Source organism: Triturus cristatus, chromosome 5_2 (assembly GCF_964204655.1).
Source record: "Triturus cristatus chromosome 5_2, aTriCri1.1, whole genome shotgun sequence".
In the NCBI taxonomy this organism is placed as follows: domain Eukaryota; kingdom Metazoa; phylum Chordata; class Amphibia; order Caudata; family Salamandridae; genus Triturus; species Triturus cristatus.
Window position 1 is genome coordinate 222782264 of NC_140588.1, and position 23674 is coordinate 222805937.

Below are 23674 nucleotides of genomic sequence, written 5' to 3' on the forward strand. Positions count from 1 at the left end.
ACAACGTGAAGTTGGTGGTATTTTGCGATTCCTTAAGGCAAAATCGCAATTTGTGATGCCTACCAGCATAGCATTTAGGGAATCGCAAATTGCGATTCTCTAAATGCTTGCGCAAAATAAGGAATCATAATTTTGCGATTCCTTATTTTGCGAGTAGGTTTAAACATGCCTACATTGCTCGCAGCCAAATTGCGATCGCAAACGCTGACATTCTGCGAATTTCAGCATTTGCGCTCGCTATTTGGCTTCCTACATCTGGCCCATAGTATCTAACTTAAATAGTGAACAAGTAAAAATGTACAAATAAATAAAAGAATCAATCATTAACGGACTCAACATGAAAATGCAGTATGTGAATGTACTGGAATATGTGAATGTACTACTAATGTGCCATTTTTGCAATATGTAATTGAACAAGCAGGTGCAGGGACAATCTTTCTTATTAAAGTAATTGCTACCTCTGTGCATAATATTTCTAGCTGGTAATTATCCTGTGTAGTTACTGCTCCTACTGGCTTAATAGCACATAACATCAAAGGAATTACCTTACATCGTCTACTCTTACTACCTGTGGAACATGATAAACTGGAATACTTTAAATGAAATACTGAGACCTGACAATGAACTTGGTAGAGTACTTAAAAATTAAAAGTTTTGATTATTAATTTAATGTTGGCATTTGTTTATTTCCAAATGCAGAAGGTACTCCAAGCATCATATGATGTGTTGTTTGGAGGCATACATGTGATTATGTTTGGAGACTTATTACAACTGACGCCTGTAAAAAGTGAGTCGATTTTCAACAAAATTTGCAAGAACGAACTCTGAATTCTTTGGGAAGTTTAGGTAATGTCAATATTTGGTTGCCTTTCACATATACAGAATTAGCACAACAAATGAGGCAAGTTAAAGGTGAGTAATATGAGAAGAATTTAAAAGACATTCGCTTTGAGCATTGTAACAAATAAAGCTAAGATTATAGGGCACAAAATACAAAAAAAAAATTTCTAAACTTGATTCTACCAATATCTGATTGCAAATCTATTGAATTTACCAATTTCATATCTAAAGCTGTGCAAAACAACTTATGTCCAAACTGTACATCACAACATCTCTTCACACTTACATTAACAATGGTAACTAAATATGTAATTTTATGATTCAAAGATGCACTGTCAATAACAGAAAAAGAAATACTTCTATTTCTAACTTTTCTTGCGCCGTCCCCATGCACAACTTCTACCCTTTCATATTATATCACTTATAGCATGTTAAATGATAGGATTCATAACAAGACTCATGGCATCATTTATAAGAAGACTGTGCATGGTTGCAGGCCGAGTTATAGTTAATGTAGTTTGGTTGGCGAGTCAACAGCAGTGTGTAAGGAAGTGCACGAGTTATAGTAAGTTTTGGCAGGGGTGCACATCATAACTTTTAGTTATAACCCCAACTTTAAAAGTTGTAATGTTTGTGTAGATTAAATTGGTTTAGTACAGAAATAATAAATGAAGATTTCCTAGCTATAACTAACCTCTACCATTTGTTTTTTTCAGTGAATATATGTGTGTGTGTGTGTATATATATTCACTAAAAAAAACAAAGTTTACAGGGACATTATATCTAGACTCAGATTATACACCCACAAAACCATAGAAATGTAACAGTTATAGTCATTTGAGATGTCATCAGTGATGTAACTGACCATGGCATGAGTGATGTAATATGTGAGGTCATAAGCAGTGCATTGCGGGGGCATAAATTATAGTTAGCTCTGGCGACTATAACTGCTGAGTTTCTAAGGTTTTATGCTTGTATAATCTGAGACAAATTATAAAGTCCCTGTAGCCTTTGGAATTTTCAGTGAATTTCAACCATTTTTTAAATTCTATTTCCTAAATATATAGTCTCTGTAACCTTTGATTTTTTAAGTAAATTTCAAAAAAATTCCAAATTCTGTTTTCAAAGTATTATGCCCCTGTAATATTTAGTTTAAGTTAATTTATATGGTTTATTTTTAGTATTACATCTACTGCAATTTATTTGGCTTTTTAATTTAGTGATATATTTTTATTAAATGTAGACTTTTTAAATAAATATATTTTATATATGTTTTGAAAAGTGAAAATCAGATATGTGCTTAATGTAAAATATATAATGCTTTTGTAAATGTAATTAAACAAGTTTATTTTTTTAAACAATTTTTTAGTACTAGGTGCCTCCGCAGGTCTGAAAACATAGAAAGGGGCTACAAGTTATCTATGGTTCATAATTCTGCTCACATGATCGCAATGAATCCATGAATTGCGATTTAAAGTGCACTGGATTTAAAAAAAATATATTTTAAATATTTACATCCCTCTACTTTTGTTAATGACATCAGTGTGAACATATTTATAACTATATAAAAGGAACACTATATCTGTTTTTTAAGAAACTTACTTGCTTTACGAGTTTTGCAAATTCACGAATCTACAGACTGGAATCGCAAATTTGCTCAATGACATACCCAAACCTTGCCTTCTGATTGAGCACATTAGGATCCTATCCATGTACATGTAAAACCACACCCAAAACCTGAAGAATTCAGAAGCAGTGGTGCTCAGTCTTTTGTTCATTTTCATGAATAATTTGATAGAATGGCTGAAGCTTCATTTTCTGTCCAGGATGAACATCCAGAAAGCGTTGAGGATGAGGAGCAAGATACGTCACCTCTAAAAAGGTGATGTCTAGAAGCATTTTAAAATACCTTCAGGGGAAAAGAAGGTTACTGATAATTATGTGCAGTGCATTATTTGCATCAAGCAGTTCTCCAGGGGCAAGTTCCATGGAGAAACACTGGGGGGCATATCAGCAAGGGCCGGCGATAATTATCGCTCAGCGCTCTTAGCGTGAGGATAATTATCGCCGGCCAACTCTGAATTTTATCGCGGAGATAGCGGGCTATCAGCAACACTTATCTCTAAAGCGATGAAATTCAGAGCGCAAGCTGCCAATTGTGAGATTATCGCTGGAAATACAGCGATAATCCCACAAGGTTTGGCGATTAGCTTGCTGATAGGGATAGACATACTTAGCCATGGTATCGACCTTACATAGGATATCATGGCTAAGTCAGAAAAATACCAGACGTAAAAAAGCAGCGTTAACCACGGTTAGCGCTGCTTTTTTTTTAATCTCTAACAGGGTTAGCGATATCCCTGATGATAGGAGAAATGTCGCTTAGCGACATTTCTCCTATTATTTTACTCTGGAACGCCCCCTTTGCATCTCATTAGAGATGCAAGGGGAAGCGTAGAGTAAAAGGGTGCTAACATGCGAATTTGCGTGTTAGCACCCTGTTGCTGATAGGGCGCTAGTTTTATCTCTGCTTTTTTGGCTTTTAAAGCCAAAAAAGTAGAGATAAAGCCCTTGTTGATATGCCCCTAGGTGTGTTAGTGTCTGTATCAGTGTTTGCCTGGGTGTTTAAGTGGCTCTAGTGATGTGTGAATGGGTGTGTTATTGGGTGTATGAGTGTGTGTTTGGGTGTGTCAGTGGCTGTATCTCAGAATGTGCCTGAGTTTGTCAGTGGCTTTATAGGTGTTTGCCTGGGTGTGTCAGTGTCTGTCGCACTGTGTGCCTGGGTGTGTTAGTGTCTGTATTATTGTGTGGCGGGGTGTGTCAGTGGCTGTATTAGCATGTGTATGGGTGTTTGGGTGGCTGTATTGGTGTTTGGCTGAATGTCTAGGCGACTGTATCAATATGTGAATGGCTGTATGGGTTTGTGAGCAGGTGTGTGATTGGTTTTGTGGGTCCGTGACTGGATCTGCACCTCTGTTGGTTCTTTCTGCATATCTCTTGCTTCTTTATGCACTGTTCTTCGTCTTTCTGGAGTTCTTTTGCCTTTTTCTTAATTTCTCTTGCTTCTTTCTGCACCTTTCTTCCTCTTTCTGCACATGTCCTACCTCTGTAGGCATAGTTAGAAATTAGCATTTAAAAAACCTTTGAAATTCACTGAAGAAACATAGGTTTCAGGGACATTATAGTTCGAAATTCTCATTCAAATTTTTTTTTAAATTCACTAAAAAAATCTCAGGATTCAGGGACATTATAGTTAGAAATTATCATTTGAAAAATCTTTGAAATTCACTGAAAAAAACACAGGTTTCAGGGGCGTTATAGTTAGTTGGACATTTCACTCATACAATACGAGAGAAATTCAGCCGTTATAGTTAGTTAAGCTAACTATAACTTGCGCCCCCGCAATGCCCTGCTGATGACGTCACATATTACATCATTCATGACATGGTCAGTGACATCACTGAAAACATCTCAAATTACATTTCAATTGACATCACTGATGACATCACTGATGACATCACCCAGTGACTGTGTGTTTCCTGTAAAGTTTAAATATGTTTTTTTTTATATATATATATACATATATATGCCAAGGTGTATTGAAGAATGAGTGGGTGCATAAGTGTCTGAATGGATGATTTAGTAGGTGCGTGACTGACTGTATAAGTGAGTGATTAAACGTGTCTTACTGAATGCATGGGTTAGTGACTAAACTGTGTGAATGTCTGTATCAGTCTGTCAGTTGGTGTGAAAGCGGCTGCATGGGTTGGTGCTTGGGTTGTCCAACTAACTATAATGTCTCTGAAACCTGTGTTTTTTTCAGTGACTATAGATAGATAGATAGATAGAGAGATAGATAGAGCTATATAATATTAGATTTACTTTGATTTACTTTGTTATATAAAAAGAGTGACTTCGGGCTGTATAGTAAATTCATTTTTCGTACGTCTGTTGGTGTCTAAACCTCAAGCGTGGTGCACCTTAGTGCACCAGAGCACCAGTCACACAAAACCCTACAGGGAGAGGTGGATGAGCCCCTGTAAGCTGGAGCTTGAAGCCTGAATCTGGCTCAGCTTGAGGTCCTGTGTGAACCTCAAGCCTATAACGAGCCAAGCTCTTATGTGTTTTCGCCCTGCCTCCCTCCCTGTAACCTGGATGTGACATTATGGCCAAAGATGTCTTAAAGGTGACTCAACATCCTGTGACTATGGGCAAATTGCTTATCTTCCCATCACTATAATCAATGAAAGTAATATAACAGGTGCTCATGTAAAGAGTTCCAATACATTTAGGTTCAGTTTCCACTATATAAAAACTGCACAAAGTGGTTAAAAAAAAGCCTTAACATAAGGAAAGACAAATAGATACCTGTTTATGGACTGATTTGTCCAATGTGAAACCATAAAACCAGATTAAATCACGATGTCCCTCCTTAAATTATGTAATCCTAGGCAAATAGTTTATTTCACCAAAACTCTTTTTTCTTCATTATTGTGTATGAAAACACGTTCAAATATGTGAGTTCAGAACACCTGTTGTACAAAAACCTATTGTATTTGATTTAAGCGATTATGGGGCTTATTTACAAGCCCTTTATGCCACCCGTACGTCACATTTTCCATGTCAAAAGTGACACACCAGTGGCGCAAGGGGCTTGTAAATAAGCCCCTATATTGTTGCTCTATAATAATCTTTTCCACATACATGGGGGTCTATTTACGAGCCGGTCTGCATTGCTCTTGCGCCATGCCACGTGGTGCAAGAGCGATGCAAACCTTAAATGTGACTTATAAAGCCATGGAAGGCCACTTTGTGTGGCTCCATACATCTGGAGTAAGGCAAGGCAGCGCAAATCAATGTGTTGCCTTATTTTGCCCTGAGAAGGCGTTCCATAGGCGTTGCGTGGATGTTCCCATGCAACTCCCATGGTTTTTGGAGCATTCCCAGAATTACCAGGAACTGGTAGACCTGAGAATGCTACGCCTTTCCAGGTGAGGCCTAACAAGGAACAATATCTTCATTACTTCCTCATTCTGAAGCTCCCATAGGAAGAGGAACATGTCTCTCAGTATTGTTTTTGTGCAGGAAAGTGTCTGTTCTTACACAAAAAACAATCCTGCATGCAACGCATTGGCACTAGGCTGCCAAAAGGGTGCCAGTGCAGGGTATGAATGAAGGATGGAATGCGCTGTGTTGTCTTAAATACAACGCATTCCTGCCCTTTCCCTATGTGACAGGTTCATAAATAGATCACAACCATCTTGTCTTCTTAGTTCACTAATGGTTCATGTTTAAAAACCATCACTTTTAATAAGGACTTCTCAGGGCAGTACTATAATGTGACTTCTTAATGTCAATGTTTCCACATGTTAAAGAAAGAAAACTGTTTTGGATTTTGAAGAGACTCACCCATGAATTAAGTGATGTTTATTGTATGATTTGCATAGCAAACATTTTGAGGTCTCGGCTCCTGCACCGGCTTTAAGACCTGAGCCAGGGCACTCCCTCTTAATTTGTTGACTTTCCACCTCTCCCTCCAGGCCACGCCGAAGTCTACAAGATTTCTCACTTCGCGTTACGCCACTTACACATGTTGCCGGCCTTGCTTTTATCTTCGCATAAAAATAGTTTCCGTTTTCAGGCAACACAGCGCACTGTACGTAATTACTGAGCTGGCTTAATCGCCCTCAAAATTCTCAAATTGTTGATTTGCTAAGCCACGAACTATAAACATATTACAACATATTAATAGAAACCGCGGAGAATGCGGATTGGTGAAGCGCGCCTACAGAGTGTTCCTATGCTTAAATCAGAGCTTTGGAGCAGCACAAAAGGTGACAGGTGACTACTGTCGTCGGTGCCTTACAGAAACCCTGCGCATTTCTGCAGTCTGCTGAGGTGAATGGATTTCCCACACTTCATGCAGCTCGCGCTACTCAGGCAATTACGGTAGTAATTCTCTCTCAGGGTGAATAATGGAACGTTGAGAAGAATAATATTAAATTGAAATTTCTCACTACGTTAATTGATAAAAAGCTCCATTCAATAGTTCATTACTCCTGCATTTGTTCGCCCACTCACGTGTGGATAGTGCCTGCTGGTGTGTGTGTAACTGGCTTATAAAGCGCTGCTATGGTTAGTAAGAACATGTTTCGCTGCCTGTAATTGGTTAAACTCCCTTGATGGCACTGAGCTGTCCTTAACGCTTGGCAAAATCCCAGAACGTCTTCAATTCGTTTCTCTTTCAATTGATTGTCACGTTGCAAATATAAGAGAGCGCTCAATACTTACTTGCTTTCCCCTGCCAAGATTCTCTGATTACTTTGTCTATTTCTACCCTCGCCAAAATGTATTTCAACACAAAAAACAACGTAATCTAAGCTTTATCTTGGTACCTCGTTTACAAACAAATTTGAAACTTTAGAAGGCTGAGGTTTAAGCGTAAAACTTTTGTTGTGACGTATGTTTTGTCATTCTACGATATTCCATAAGCTAACAATGGAAATGTTTAAAAGTCGCAGCTTTCCGTGTAAATGCTTAAACCTAAAAACTAATTATTTTTTTACTGGGGTTCAATGCATTGATATATTGTTAGGTTTAAGGCACAACTGAATGAATGAATGAATGAATGAACTCCGATTTCTTAAGCGCACGTAGCTGCCCTGAGGCGTCCAAGCGCTGGCTTTTCGATTTTTTATTTTCCATCTGGAAATTGGTTTTCATGCTGCTTAATTCCTTCCCCTTTCCCGCCTCAAAATGTGTTTGTTTGTGGAATTTTCACACCTTAATTGCACACATGGGGGCATATCAGCAACAACCGGCGATAATTATCGCTAAGCGCACTTAGCGCTAGGATAATTATCGCCGGCTAGCGTAGATTTTTATCGCTGAAATAGCGTGATATTAGCAACACTTATTTCAAAAGCGATAAAAATCCTCACGCTAACTGCCTAACGTGCGATAATCTCACGCAATGTGACGTTAGCTTGATGATAGGGACTCACAAACTTAGCCATGATATCCACCTTCCATAGGATATCATGGCTAAGTCAGTCCTGAAGCAGGCGTAAGGAAAGTAGCGATAACAGGGGTTATCGCAACTTTTCTTGCCGCTATACTTCATAGCGTGGGTCTTGATGATAGGAAAAATGTCGCTTAGCGACATTTCTGCTGTCAAGTCAGGTCAAGAACGCACACTTTGCATCTCATTAGAGATGCATAGCTGGGCGTTAGGAATTCCTACGCTAACGCAAGTTTTCACGCGTTAGCGTGAGCTTGCTAATTAGGCGATAAAATTATCGCCGCTTTTCGGCTGAAAACGGCCGCAAAAGCGGCGATAATTCTATCCCCTCGCCTTGCTGATATGCCCCTTAGTCCTCCATTTTTAGGTCCTGCATACAGAGTAAGACCTTATATTACCAATACCGTACAACATACATACAGGGGCCTATTTATCATGATTTTGCATCGTCGCTGCGCCATGTAAAGGGCGCAAGGGTGATGCAAAACCTAGAGTGACATTTACCAGGCCCTGCATGGCTTGGTCAATGAGGGAGGAGTTAATGCAAGGCGGCACAAGTCACTGCCGTTCATTACTCTGCACCAGGGAGGCGTTCTTAGCATGGAGAGTGGGTGTTCCAAAGCATCCAATCAGGAATTTTCGGGCATTCCCAGATTTGCTATTAGTGGTAGACCTGGGAATGCGTCAATATGCGATGCCTCCACAAGGAAGGTGTAATAAGGAGAAATATACTTATTTCTCCTCGTTTTGTTCTCTTTCTATGTGTGCTACAAAGAGGAAAAAGCCTCAGAGGATTGATTTTGTGCAGGAAGGTGTACCTTCCTTCACAAAAACAATCTTGCCTGCAATGCAAGCACCCTTGCAGCATAGTTTAAGCGTGCCTGCGTTGGTGCTAGGCAGCAGTTTGTGCGCCAGCACAGGCAGAAATCTGGAATGCGCTGTATAATTTGAAATACAAGCATTCTAGTCCTCTCCCTTTAATGCAGCGCAGCGCAGCGCAACAAGGGGGCTTGCTGCGCTGTGTGAATATTTGATAAATATGCCTCATACAATGCTTAGAATGAGGTTTCTCTCAGCTGTCTGCAGCCGCTGTTGGCATTCATTATGAAATGGCTTCAGTTGAGTGAACTGTCATTAAAGCCAAGGTGCCCACTGCAGGCACACTTTTAAAAATATTTGTATTTTGCTTTCTTGCAGATTTAATCCAAGGATTACTGTGTTAGTGCTGTAAATCTTCTGGTGTAAAGCAATTTATTGTCATAGCAGAGGTGTGGACTCTTGTTTTTAGGGGCTGTAAGCCAAAGCGTCATTACTGGAGAATCCAGGAAGCAGGCAAAGTAAATGGTTTGACAGGGGGGCATATTTACAAAAAAATGCAGGAGTGTGGTGTTACTCCAAATTGGCTCATGCCGCATGCTGACATTTCTTGAACACAGGGAAGCACCGTATTTACAAAATACAGCCCACCCCTGCGTTTTCCCTAGCGCTGGCGCTATAAAAGCTACCTGGCACCAGCACAGCCAGCCTTGCGCCATGTTGGAAGTGTGCTTGACCTGCAGGGGCGATTGTTTATGTGCAGGAAGGGGCACCTTCCTGCATATAAACAATCACTAATGGTGATTTGCTCTTTCTTTGTGTGCTGCAGATGCACTACAAATAGAAAGAGCAAAATTAAAGGAGAAATTCATAATTTCTCCTCATATTGCCATCCTAAGACCAAGTAATAATCGACCATAGTTTTTGGCACTGCCCCAGCCTTGTAAATCTGGAGCACCATCAAAAAGCAATGGGTGTTGCGGTGGAACGCTCACAGCAATACCCACTGCCCTCCCCTTTGCCACAGCAGACTGCTGCGGTAAGGTGCATATTTACAAGGTGGCGATAAGCTACGTTAAGGGTCTTAGTGCAACCTTGTAAATATGTGCAATGGCGCAATGCCACTGGAGCTTCAGAGAAACTGATGCTCCGGTAGCGTTAGGGACTTGTAAATATGTCCCAGAATTTCTGGAACCATGCTGGTTTTCTTGATCCAGGGATGGACGCTCCGGTATGAGGACTTTGGCCCACGTTGTTCCTGACAACAGATATTTCGCGCCTGCACTGCAGCGCCTAATTAAATAGCACTGCAGTTGTAGGTGTGGAAATGTCTGTCAGTAGCTAAGGAAGGGAAGCGTGGGTGTGGGTGGTGGAGTACTCATGTAAAAAACTCAAAAGGAAGCGTCAATCACTGCGGGCCAAACACTGCGGGCCAAACACCGGCATCGAGAGTGAGTCGGTGTTTGCCACACATCAAACTCATGCTTCTACTGCTGCCTCCTTTTTATCCCCTCAACTTTATAGCCTGACTGCATTCCTTGCGCTAAGTTAGGAGAATTCGGTTTCTGGACAGGCACAGAATACTATGGCGTAAAGGTGTAGTATTTAGCTGGCGGTGCATTAGGAGCAAACCGCCACAAAAATATTACTAAGACAAGTGTGGCAGCTCACTGTCACATACAGACAGCACATTCTACACTGTGATGGGCACTGAATTTTCACAGACATACAGTTTTACTGATTATGTGTGAGAACTTGGTCTACTGGCTGAGGAGGGTAAGATTCTAGTCAAGCAGCAACCACAATTCTTGTAAGGGTGAGACACAAGCAAACCCCCAAAATTAACCTGCGCTCAACCCTCTGGTAGCTTGGCACAGAGCAGTCAGGCTTAACTCAGAGGAAATGTGTAAAGTGTTTATGCAGCACTTCAAACAGTAAGAAAGTGAAAACACAACACAAGAAAAATCCCACACTGATTTAGAAAATAGAACAAAATGTAATAAATGAATCAAGACCAAAATGACAAAAATCCAATCAGTAGAACGGGAGATAAGCAATTTTAAAGATTTAAGTGAAAATAGCACCAAAAGCCCAAAGCACCACTAACGGGTATCTGGGCATGCGAGACCGGTAGAAAGTCACAAGTTCAGGCTGGCCACGATGGAGTGCTGGTCGGATAGAGGGACAAGGCTAATCCTGCTGAAAAGTTACCTTCTCAACCCAGCCCAAAGAGTCCTGTTCACATTGGATGGGGCTGTGAGGAGCAGGGAAGCGTTGCGGCGGGTCATCGTTGCAACGCGAAGAGCAGGCCAGGTATTGCGGCTAGGAGTTGCTGTAGCATGAAGATCCTGTTTTTGTGACGGTCGGTAGGGCAGAGCCTGCCAGTGGCACTCCCCATGAGCGGTGGATGATGTAGCACGAAGAGTGAAGTTTATGGAACTTCGCGTTGGTGGGCTGTGTGAATGGCAAGGTTTTGGTGCCAACGGGTTTGTACACCGTCGTGAAGAGCCCAAAAAATTATATTCAGCTCCACTGAGGCCCCACAAAGGTCCAAGACTTGAGGGGCACCACTTGGGGATCAGGAGGCCTAGAACAGCTCGATATGGGGGCTGGTTCAGGTGGGTGGGAGCTTGTTATGTCCCTGTGGCTCTGAACAGGAGGACAGCAAACTAGCCCTTGCAGCCACTCTGGGTGTCCTGGGTTCAGGAGCAGGCCAAAACCCCTCTGACTCAGGCAGGAGGGCAGCATGGCAGCAATCCAGCAAAGAGTCAGTCCTGCAAGGCAGTGGTCCAGCAAGGCAGCACTCCAGCAGGGTGGCAGACCTTTCAGCAGAGTCGCCAAAGGCACAGAAGTGTACTGAATAGTTGGTGTCTGAGGTCCAACATTTATACTAGGTGCCTCCTTTGAAGTGGTAGAAACTTCTAGAGCTTTCTATTTGAAGTGCACAGGTTTCCTGCATCCCCTGCACTGGCTCCAGACTAACTACAGGGAGTATGCAGCCTTTTGTGTTGAGGCAGGACACAGCCTACTCAAGTGTAAGTGGACCTGTGCCCACCACCGCCCTCCCATTCTGCCAGTGATGGCCCATCCAGGCACACCTAAGCTCTCTTTTTTGTGTGGCTGTCTAGGGGAATACACAACACCAAACTGTCAGCTACACCCTGTTATGTGACCCAGTAACAGGCTGCAGTCTCTAGATGGCCAAGGAAGGAATATGCCAACTTTCTAAAACTGGCATTTCCAAAATTGTAACCAACACTCCGAATTCACCATAAGAGAGGGCTTTTCATTACAATTCCAAAGACAAACATGAACAGGTTACCTCTTCCCATTTGGAAGCTACAGCTTATTAAATGCAATAAGGTAACTCCAATATATCCTATGGGAGAGGCAGGCCTTGCAGTAGTGAAAAACTAATTTAAGAGTTTTTCACCACCAGGACATGTAGAAGTTAAAAGCACATGTCCTACTTTTTAAATACACTGCACCCTGCCCTCTGGGCTGTTGAGGCCCTACCCTAGGGGTGATTTATATGTATTAAAGAAGAAGATTTTGGCCTGGCAAAAGGTTTGTTTGGCCAGGTCGAAATGGCAGTTAAAAACTGCACACACGGGCTGCAACGGCAGGCCTGAGGCATGTTTAAAGGGCTACTCAAGCAGGTGGCACAATCAGTGCTGCAGGTCCACTAGTAGCATCTAGGGGCATATTTAACAATATGTCAGCGCATTGCAGCGCAGCAAGCCGCCTTGCTTCACAGCACTGTGTGACAGGTGAAGGGCAGGAATGTGATGCATTTAACATAATACAGTGCATTCCTGCCTTTTTTCAGTGCTGGCGCGCAATGTGCTGCCTTGTGTCAACGCAGGCACTCTTGCACTCTGGTGCAAGGGTGCCTGCAATGTAAGCAAGATTGCTTTTGAGCAAGAAGGGGCACACAATCAATCCTCTGAGGCATTTTCCTCTTATTATGTGTGCTGCAGAATGCAGCACACATAGAGAGAGGAAAAATGAGAAGATGTAAACATATCTTGCCTCGTTACGCCTTGTCTGGGGAGAAGTAGCCAGTTTGGTGCATTCCAAGGTCTAATACTTATGGTAAATCTGGGAATACATAAAAATCCAAGGGTTTTAGGTGGGAACACCTATGCACCACCCATGGAACGCGTCCCTGGGGCAGAGTAATGCAACACAGCTGTTTGCGCTACGTTACTCTGGATTTATCAAGCCAACCAGGGCCACACAAGTTGGCCTTGTGTGGCTGATAAATCAAATTTAAGGGTAACATCGCACATGCACCCCATTGCATGGTGCAAAAGCGGCGCAACCCTTTCATAAATATGGCCTTTACTCTACAGGCCCCTTACATGTAGTACCTCTTTACTAGGGACTTACTAGTAATATAAGTATGCCAATTGGGTATTAGCCAAATCTATCAAGTTACAAGGAGAGAGCACAAGCACTTTAGCACTGGTTAACAGTGGTAACATGTACAGAGTCCTAAAGCCAGCAAAAATAAAGTCAGCAAAACAGGAGGGTTAAACGTTAGGGTGAAAACCACGCCAAGCATTCCAGGTCTAACAAGGCGTGAATAACAATATATGCAAGTCGTGTTTCAGCGGATATTTGTTATTTGTGTATTACAAAGTAACGTGCCTGGAATCAAACCTACTGAAATCTTTGATTCACTTCAGAATTATTAAAAGCTCTTCAGTTGTGCTTCTCTAACTGCTGTTATTTTTAAATAATTGTACAGTTCATTTACAGATATTTAAATTTTGCTGTGTTTTAGAAAGAACGACATCCTACAACCTTTCCTTCCACACCAGCAAGATTGTGACATAGTGCAGTTTACAAACTCCTCTCACTTTGCACTCAGAGAATGAAAAGTAAATACCAGTCTCCAAGTTAAAACAATAAGCAGCAATTTGACATAAAACATAGCTGGACATTCGACCTTTGTCTTTGATTGCACAGAAATTGTGACAAGATAAAAATTAAATTTAGAAGCATCTTTATTGCTCATTCACCTTCCGAACTCCAGTATGGGGTATTTTTGCAGTCCTGCAGCACCCTCGCACCCCTACGTCCAGCACCTAAGTAAGCAACTATAGACCCAGATTGGGGGAAAGAGGGGTTGTTTAATAACACCGACCCAGTACCAACTCCCTATCTAGATATATGTACCAAAAAGTGACTAGTAGGCTCCATTTGGATCAAAGGGCCACTGTTAGTGAATCCAGGGTATTACTGTCTGTGTGTGTATAAGATACGCTTTCCTCTTCATCTAATATGGCATCATAGAATGCCACATTTTCCATTATCACGTTGCCATGACTACTTATAAATAAATGGGGCTCGCTTCTCCATGTTACCCACGGCCCCTAGACTCTAGCCTCAGAGACAATATGTAGTTCCCCCTATTTACCTCTACCTACCGCAAAACAAGATGTTTGCTTTGGGCAAATGTATTCATTGTCCTTTGCACTTGATACTCTATCGCATTTGCATAGAGTTGTCATGATAATCATAGTCTCCGGAGCCTAATAAGACATCTCAACGTCGCTCTGTACAGGTCCTAATTATAGACTTAAAATGTGAACAAGGGTAAGGCAAAGAGCACGCTTTTCATGACCAATATACATATTAACAGTGGAAAAGAAACTAGAAAGGTCTAGCAATACTAAATACACTCTCCATGAACCATAATACATGATAAGAAAAATATTGTATACATATTGATCAATATGCTATTCTAACACATCTACAATGGTAACCAAGGCCCAGATGCACTAGGATTTAGCATCAGAGTTGCACCACTTTAGCACAAAAGTATTGCAACACACTGCATAGTGCTTACTCACATTATCTTGCATTAGATAGAAGGCTTGGAATTAGAATAAGATGGCTTTCAGAAACTGCCGACCTAATCCTCTAAATGTAAAATCGTTCATCACTTTAAAATGTATTTCTTTTGCTTCATCATACCATATGATGTATTTCCTTTGCTTTCTTACACAATATGATATCCACATTCCATTAAACAATGTACTCTGCTATATTTTATAATGAATACAGTATTAGCAAGGTTGACATTTACTGAAGATATTGGTTTGCATGGTCTCATCAAGACTTACTGATAGGCCCACAATGGTTCTCATAAGAACCATACTTCATGTATCTAGTGCAAGACATATTAGAAATTGATCTTTTGGAGGAGAGACTTTCTAATACAGCAGGTCATCGCTACTGCTGTAATTACTTCTCTTTGATTTAATTAACAGTTTCTACTGCAACTCATTAGGGAACTCAGCTAGGTTTCCTGGAATACTCTTTATCAGGAGTTCATTCCTTAGCTAACTAAATGCTCCAGAAGCTTGCTCTTTTCCAACAGAACACTTTATGGGTTCTTATTTAGTTTAGGACTCTTAGATTAAAATAGGGACTATTTCCTTTATGGAACACGCTGTCGATTTTATGCTGATTCTAACAAAACCTTATCTTGATATTTTTGTAAATCTACTAATCTGAATCAAAATGACAAAAGAAATACTAATGTCTTAATGAGAAATAAAACTCGTTAAAACTATTCCAAACCTCTCATCATTGACTGAACATTAAGTTACTGAAAGTTGAAGATTAGTTTTTTAAATGAAATTTGTTACAGCCCGATTCTACAATGGCGGCCAAGGTCCACCAAAAATGGGAGGCTTTTGTTGTAAGTGCTTGAGTCTCCACTAGTAATCAAATGGTCCTCCCAAATTTTGGATGCGAATAGGGCAATTACCTGTGGGGGGCATACCTCGAGAAACATGCTGGATTTGCCAGTCGAGTGAAAGATCCTAATGGGAGGGAGAGTTGGGTGGGGAAGTCAACAAGGATCAGGAAGACAGCGAGGACCCTGGGGCCCACCGTGAGCCAGCCAAAGCAGTGAAGAAACTGAAGGATTAGAGGACCTGGGAGATCTGCGAGTATCACAAGGACATGGGCTTCGACGGAACCACTGTATATTAGGAAGCATGAAGATAGGACAAGTATACTGTGAACGTGAGGGCAACGCGAGTTCTATTGGTATGCTGTAGGTGCTGTAATTTCAGAGTCTTTAACCCGATTTGTGCTTGCAGAAGTAGGTCCAGATTTGAATTCACTGCTTTCCTAGCATGGCTGAAAGCCTCCTCTAGTGCCTGTTTTCAAGCGACAGGAGGTATTTCCAGACCACTTCCTACTGCTGTTCCACCATGAAACCTGTCCACTCGTCCTCTCTGGATGCTCCTGCTGCAGTCACCTTCTGTATTATAAAGTCCATGTACCTAGTAGTTATAGATGCTGCGTTGCTATTTTGGAGTGAAAGGCAGACAGGTGCATTTAATTTGCATTCATCTTCATTTGGCTGTGTCGATTTTCTTTGAGGTCGCAGTATGAGCGTTTGAGGGTGATTTTGGACCACAACTAGGCATCAGCAGTCTCCGGATATCTTTGTCATTCCGGTAGGCTGTCAGTTTTGCATGGGAGTCAATTCAATATGCAGGTCAATGTAGAATAATTTTAGTTACTTCCAGGATGTTGTTTCTGTACTTTTTCATGTAGCACATTACTCTTGTACAGAGCATACTTCGAACTGAGTGGCACCACTTGTTCCGATAATTGAGAGCTCTGGAGCTGTGGTTGAAAGCACTGCGAGTTTCGTACAGGGTCTGTCAGTGGGTCAAAAAGGTGATTGGAATACTTGACTGCCCAATCATCAGCCTCTTTGCAGAGCTCACCGGGCAGTGGTCACATATTTGAGTTGTAATTGTGATTCTGTGCAAATGAATTGTGATGAGGCCCCCTTCATGGGGTTACACAGTTTTCAAATTTATGACAAGGTGAAAGTAACAGAAAATGCAGTTGGCTCGCTACTTAAAACTCTTCCATAATTGTTACACCCCAACACTTTCAAATGTCACCAGCCACCACTGCTTGGCACCTCAATTTGAAACCACTAACAATTGGGCTGAACAGGGACCTGCAAAGATGGAGCAAACTGCCTCTGAATCCTCTCGAATTTCCCCCATCCAATAATTCAACGGTGGTTCCGGTCAGTGAACTCAAAGATCATCTCCTTTGTTCGGGCGAAGAGCCACCATCGGGGTGGCCTTTATTAATGAACATCAAGACCCGTATGATGGGTTTGTGGATATGGAGGGCCTCTATAGCTATTACCTAGCAACGCAATTAGTCACCATTAATGACTAGTTCACTGGTGGATGGAATGATCCCACATATTGAGCAAGTTGTACAGCCTGGGCCATGATGAGCTCCTGAATTTGCTCTACGGGGCCCCGATCCTGCCATCGCTTCCTGAGTGTACACCGGAAACACCTTTGCACTGAAGGCGGAACTACATTTCATTGGCAGGGATCGTAAACTTAAGGGATTGACTGACCCATTGTGGCAAAGGACATGGCTCCAACAAACACCAACCCCACATGACCTTGTGAAATGGGACCGAATAGAGATCACTCACCATAGAGATGTCTGGTGGAATAATTCCATGCTGTCTTTTGGGGACGTGTGAGAACAGTATCAGCTTGCCAACACACAATTTTATCAATATTTACAATTGCATCACACCTTTGTCCAACATGTGCCACTGGGCACTCAGGTCCTGGAATTCAACCCTCTTGAGGCTAAAGTGCTGATGGGTCTCATGGGAAAATGGGTTACTTCCAGGATATAACGTCCCCTCATCTTTAACGTCCCTGACTCCTTCTCAAGACTGCGAGAGAGATGGAAAATATGGGTTGGGGACTTGGATGAAGATGATTGGTGAGAGGCCAGAATGGCCCTTCGGATGCTGGCCATCCCTTCACGTCTCTGAATGGTCCAGTTCGATTACCTCCATCTGGCATACATGACCCCCAAGTGTCTCCACCGCATTGGTGACATTTCTTGGAACTGATGTGCGCACTGCTCCTTGATTGAAGCTAACTTCTTTCACATGGTCTGGGTTTGTCCCAGACTGACCCCCTTCTGGGAAGGGATACTAAAGGAGCTCTATGCGATTTTGGTCTGCAAACATGTTTTAAAACCAAAAATTGCATTGTTGGGTTTATTGGAGGAGGTTGGGGCCCAAGGATGGAGCAAATCTTCCTTGGCGTGGCAACACTGTTGGCCAAAAGTGATACAGACCGTAAATGGAAACCCCCAGAACTGCCCACACTGGTGGAATGGAGGTGGGAGGTGGACTGGTGTGTCCTCCAAGAGAAACTGTTAAAAGAAGCACAGGAACTATGTATGTGGGGGGCTTTCACTGTTAATATGCTTATTAAAAATAAAAGTTGGTTATAAAAAATAATACTCTGGCCACAAGTGTCTCTCACAGTGCCTGCAACCTATCAAATGGGGTAGGGGCTGTGCTTTATTCTCCAGGCGAACAAGGGTTACAAAGTTAGGTGAGCAATAGAGTTGACCATAATGTGCCTACAATGTTGTTTGCTGTGACTACCGGTCTGACTACCGGCACTTTTGCGCCGCCTGGAACATCACTTTTTTGACGTTCCGGTGGCACAATGTGCCACTGGCATTTTTATTAGACCAGGTAAAGCTATGTTACATGGCTTTTCTTGGCCTTCTAAATATGTGCCCCTTTCACGCAGAAAACTGTGTAAAAGGTGCATTCCATGGGTGTTGCATGGGGCGTTCCCAGCAACATCCATGGCTTTTTGACACTGCCCCAGATTTATGAGAAATTGCAAGTTTGAGGCAGCGCCAAAAACGTACTTCTCCCCAGGGGAGGCGTAAGGGAGGCACATCGAGGAGAAATATCTTTATTTCTCCTTGTTTGTCCTCTTTATATGTGTGCTGCATTCTGCAGCACACATAGAAAGAAGGAAAAGTCTCTTGTGATTGTTTTTGTGCAGGAAGATTTCCCTTCTGGCACAAAAATAATAATCCCCACAACTCAGGCACCCTTGCACCATGGTGCAAAGGTGACTGCGTTGGCACATGGCAGCCCATTGTGCGCCGGATCAGGGGAAAAAGACAGGAATGCATAGTATCTAATTCAGACAGTGAATTTCATATTTTGACACACTGGCGCAGAAGATTGACTCGGTCCTCGTGGATGTTGGCCTGGTAAGGGCCGATCTATCCAAGACCAACGACCGGGTCGATTCTTTGGCCCACACCACATCGGGCCTCACAACGGATGTGGCGGCCCTCCAAAAGGAGGTGCGCCGGCTTGGCCAGGCGAGCGCGCTGATGGATCGTCGACTGGAGGATTCCGAGGGTCGGGCCCGGAGGAACAATGTCCGCATCATCGGGGTGCCGGAGGGACGTGAGGAGGCGGCGGCGGACCTATTCGTGGAGGACTTGATTCTCACCCATCTCCAGCCCCGGGGGCTGAGTAAATTCTTCGCGGTGGAACGGGCCCACAGGGTTCCCGGGGGAAGGCCTAAGGCCGGAGCCCCTCCGAGGCCTCTCATTGCCCGGATTTTCAACTTTCGGGACAGAGACGCTATCCTGCAAACTTCCAGACTACAAGGACCGGTCAAACTCGACAATATGGACGTAAACTTCTATCCTGATTTCACCCCAGCGGTCCAAAAGCAGAGACTGAGCTTTCTCGGAGTCAAACGTCGTCTACGGGACCTAAACCTCAAGTATGCAATGCTTTTCCCAGCTAAGTTGCGGGTGGAGGTGGATGGCCGCACGCACTTTTTTGATCGTCCCGAAGCGGCCGGGGACTGGCTGGATACTTTGTCGGGGGATCGGGGTGGGGGGGGGGCGGTTGGAGGAGAGGGCTCGCCAGATCAGGACTGAGGGACTAATATTAGGCCTCGCTCTGGACAAAATTGATATCACTTTTGACTGTTTGTCTGTTCGAGTAAGTTCCCCTCCTGTGGAGGTCGTATGGGGTCTCTTGGGGGTTCTCCCTCCTCCTCTGGGGGACTAGTTAGTTTAACCATCTATGGGGCGACAGGCACACTGCACTTTGGGGGGGCTGTTTGGGCTCATGCAGGGGTGCAGGGAGGGGGGAGTTCTGTTGGGATGGGTGGGTTGGGGTGGGGTGTTGTTCGTTTTTACCACAAGGCAAACCCTTTATTGTATTGGTATTAAGGTGCTCTCGGGGGGACGAATGATGGCTTCTGTATGTGATGGGGGGTAGGGACCTGACTTTGTTGTCTTGGAACGTTAATGGACTGGGGGATAGGATCAAACGAGGTGTGGTCCTGCAGTATCTGAAACGAATCTCACCCGATGTAGTCTTTCTGCAGGAGACACACCTTATTGGTAATTCTTTTTGTGCCATGAATCGGCGTGGCTACCGTTTGGTGGCCCACTCGGGCTTCACGTCGGGCTCACGGGGTGTGGGCATCATGGTGAAGAACTCGCTCCCGTTGGAAATAGACGAGGTGCGCCATGATGATAGGGGACGCTACACTGTCTTGGTGGGGAGAATGGAGGGCAAAGTAGTTGTCTTTGTGTCAGTATACGTCCCACCGGGGCTACAGTCGACCACTTTTGCAGACCTGGGGCGCCTCCTCCTTGGCCTTCCAGGGGGGCTTCTGGTGGTTGGGGGGGACTTCAATGCGGTGGTTTCTGGGACTGTGGATCGTCACCCCCCTAGGGACCTCCCCCGGGCACAGGCGTGGCTATCCGGCCTCTTGGATACACTGGGATTGGTGGACTGCTGGCGCTTAAAACATCCCACGCAGCTGCAGTATACTTTCCACTCGGGTGCCCATGGTAGCCTCTCACGGCTTGATTATGTCCTTGTCCCTGCGGCCTATGTTGGGAGGGTAGGAGAGGTGCGCCATTTGGCGCGGGGTATTTCCGATCACTCCCCGCTCCTGTTACACTTTGATGTCTTCCCGAGGGGTGAGGGCAGGGTAGCTCCAATCAATGCCTGGTACCTGCGCGACCCCACTATTCGTGCTGATTTGATTAAATCCTTGCAGCGATACTTTGATGAGAATGTGGGGTCCGTCCCTTCGGCTATCTCCCTGTGGGAAGCCTTCAAGACAGTTCTCAGAGGGGAGGCCCTATCCTTTATCTCCCATGCCCGGAGGCGCGAGCAGGAGGAGGTGACCCGGGTGGAGGCCGAAATTGCCGAATTGGAGGGTGATCTAGAGGGTGGGGTGACGGATGCTGCATTACATGTCCTACAACTTAAGCAGGCGGCCTACAGGGCCCTCGTTACGGAGGCGGACAGGGGCCTCAGTAGGGAGCAACAGGGGCGACTGTATGATGTGGGTGATAAGGCTGGTAAACTGCTTGCGTGGTTGGATAAAAAAGAGAGAGCGAGTCGTGTGGTCCCGCTGATTGAGAGGATGGATAGTGTGAGTGTAACCGAGCCAGAAGACATTGTCTCTTGTTTCGCGGATTATTTCCGCGAGGTGTATTCCCCGGTTTCTCCCTGCTCGGAGGAGGATTCCCATGCCCTGCTTAGGGATATCGCGCTGCCTTCCCTCTCGAAGGAGGACAGGGTGTCGTTAGATGCCGCTCCCACCTCCGACGAAATTGCCCTTGCCATACGCTCGGTCGCCTCCGGCAAGGCCATGGGCCCGAACGGCATCCCTATCGAGTTGTATAAGTTGCGACCGGATGTACTGGCACCCCACCTCCGCGCGATGTTCCTGGCGGCCCACTCGCTGGGCTCCCTCCCGCTGGACCAGCGTCTGGCTACAATCGTGGTGATCCACAAGGAAGGGAGACCTCGAGACCGGGTTACATCCTATCGGCCTATCTCGCTCTTGAATGCGGAGCCCAAAATTCTCGCCAAGGTGCTAGCCAACCGGCTGGTCGGCGTGGTGGGCGATCTGGTCCACCAAGACCAGTCCGGCTTTATTCCCCATCGCAACACGGCCCTTAATCTGCGGCGCTTGCACGGGGTGCTCGCACGTGTCCCATTCGTGCGGGAGCCGGCCATATTGGCGTCCTTAGACGCCACCATGGCGTTTGACACGCTTGAGTGGCCATACATTTGGGCGATGCTGGCGAAGTTTGGATTTGGCCCGGGGTTCATTAGCTGGGTCAAATTGTTGTATTCGGGCCCATTGGCGCAGGTGGTGGTGAATGGAAGAGTATCGGTCCCATTCGAGCTGGGACGGGGCACGCGACAGGGCTGCCCCTTGTCGCCGCTCCTGTTTGCGCTGGCCTTGGAGCCCCTGGCGGAGTGGCTGCGGTGGCATCCTTCCATTCGTGGTCTCCGTTGGACCCCCGAGTATGAGGACCGCGTGTCCCTATACGCTGACGACATCCTTTTGTACCTAGCCTCCCCGCGTAAATCACTGATTGTCCTGGTTGATGTTTTGCGCTCATTCGGCCGCAACTCAGGCCTTGTCATCAACTGGGCTAAATCATGTGTGTATGTGCTCTCCGGGGAGGCACCCGTCCTCCCGCGGGGCTGTCCGATCCAGATTGCCTCTCAGGGGTTTAGGTACCTGGGTATCTACATTACTCTGGACCCGGAGGCCCGCTACGAGCGGAACTTGCTTCCCCCCCTCCTGCGCTTGAAGGAGGACGTCGCGCGCTGGCGGCCCCTGCCGCTTTCGCCGCTCGGCCGGGCGGCGTTGTTTAAGATGATGTCATTGCCACGCTTCCTGTACGCTCTCCAGAACACTATGGACTTAGTCCCGGCGCGCTACTTCCGTGAGGTGGAGAGTCTACAGCGCCGCCTGTTCTGGGACGGGAGGCCGCGTATTGCCCTGGCGAAATTGACGCTCCCATGGTACGACGGGGGGATTGCCCTCCCGGATATTAAACGGTATTACTGGGCCTCCCAGCTAGCTGCAATTAACCATGGCCTCTACGGGCCTGCCTTAAACCCGGCATTTGAAATGGACAAGATGCTACTGCCCGGTGGCGACTACAATCGAGCGCTCTACTCTGGCGCGCCCGACGCTCGCCTGACGGGACCCACGCGTGTCATGGTGCGAGTGTGGCATGCGGCTAATGCAGCTATGGGGTGGAAGGACCGTTTGACCCGGGCGTCACCGTTGTACGCGTCTGAGAGGTTGGGCTCCCTGTGGACCTCGAAGGGCTTCGAGAAGTGGGACACGATAGGCATCAGCAAAGTGGGGGATCTCTGGACGAGGGGGGGATTTAAAACATTCGAGACGCTGCAGACGGAGTTTCAGCTGCAGGGCAGTGAATACTTTCGGTACTTGCAGGTCCGTCATGCACTGGGCTCCGTCTTCCCAGACGTCGCCTCCATCCCGGAGTCTTCCCCCCTGGAGGATAGAGTGCTAGATGGCCACGTCCCGGACAGCACGATCTCACTTATTTACAAAAAACTGATCAATGACCGCTCGGGCTTGCTGACTGGCCTCCGAGAGGCTTGGGTCGCCGATGGGCTGGAGCTGGACGACGAGGACTGGATCTCCGCGGTGGCCTCTCCGAAGGAGGTGGCCATACCGGCTCGCCTTCGCTTCGTCCAGCTTAAGATACTCCACCGGGTCTACATGACGGGGCCAAGGCTTCTGCGTATGGGATATGCTGAGGATGGGTTGTGTAAGCGTGGGTGTGGTGCTTTGGCGACCTTTCTGCATATTTTGTGGGAATGCCCGAAGGTAGAGCGATTCTGGCGTGGTGTGCATGAGGTCCTGCGAGTGGTTACGCGTGTCGCGCTGCTGCCTGAAGCGAGGAGATGCCTGTTGAATGTGTGGGAACCAACTGACTACTCGGCACCGCAGACGTGGTGGGTGACTCTGGGATACATGATAGCTAAGCGTGATATTGCTCAATTGTGGGGATCCCAGAAGCCCCCGGCGGTGTCGGCCTGGAAAGAGCACATGGATTGGTGCATGTTTCGAGAAAAGGTGGTGTATGTGGCGAGGGGTAAGCCTGGGACATGGGTGAAGGTATGGGGCCCCTGGAACGCCTACCGCGGGGGGTATCTGCGCGCCACCATTGCTGCCTGCTGCTTCACCAGCCCTGTCCCCTTAGCTGACTCCTTCCCCCAGCCCCGGGCACAGGGTTCCCCCAGTCCTTGCTCTGTTCCCCTTCCCCTCTTTC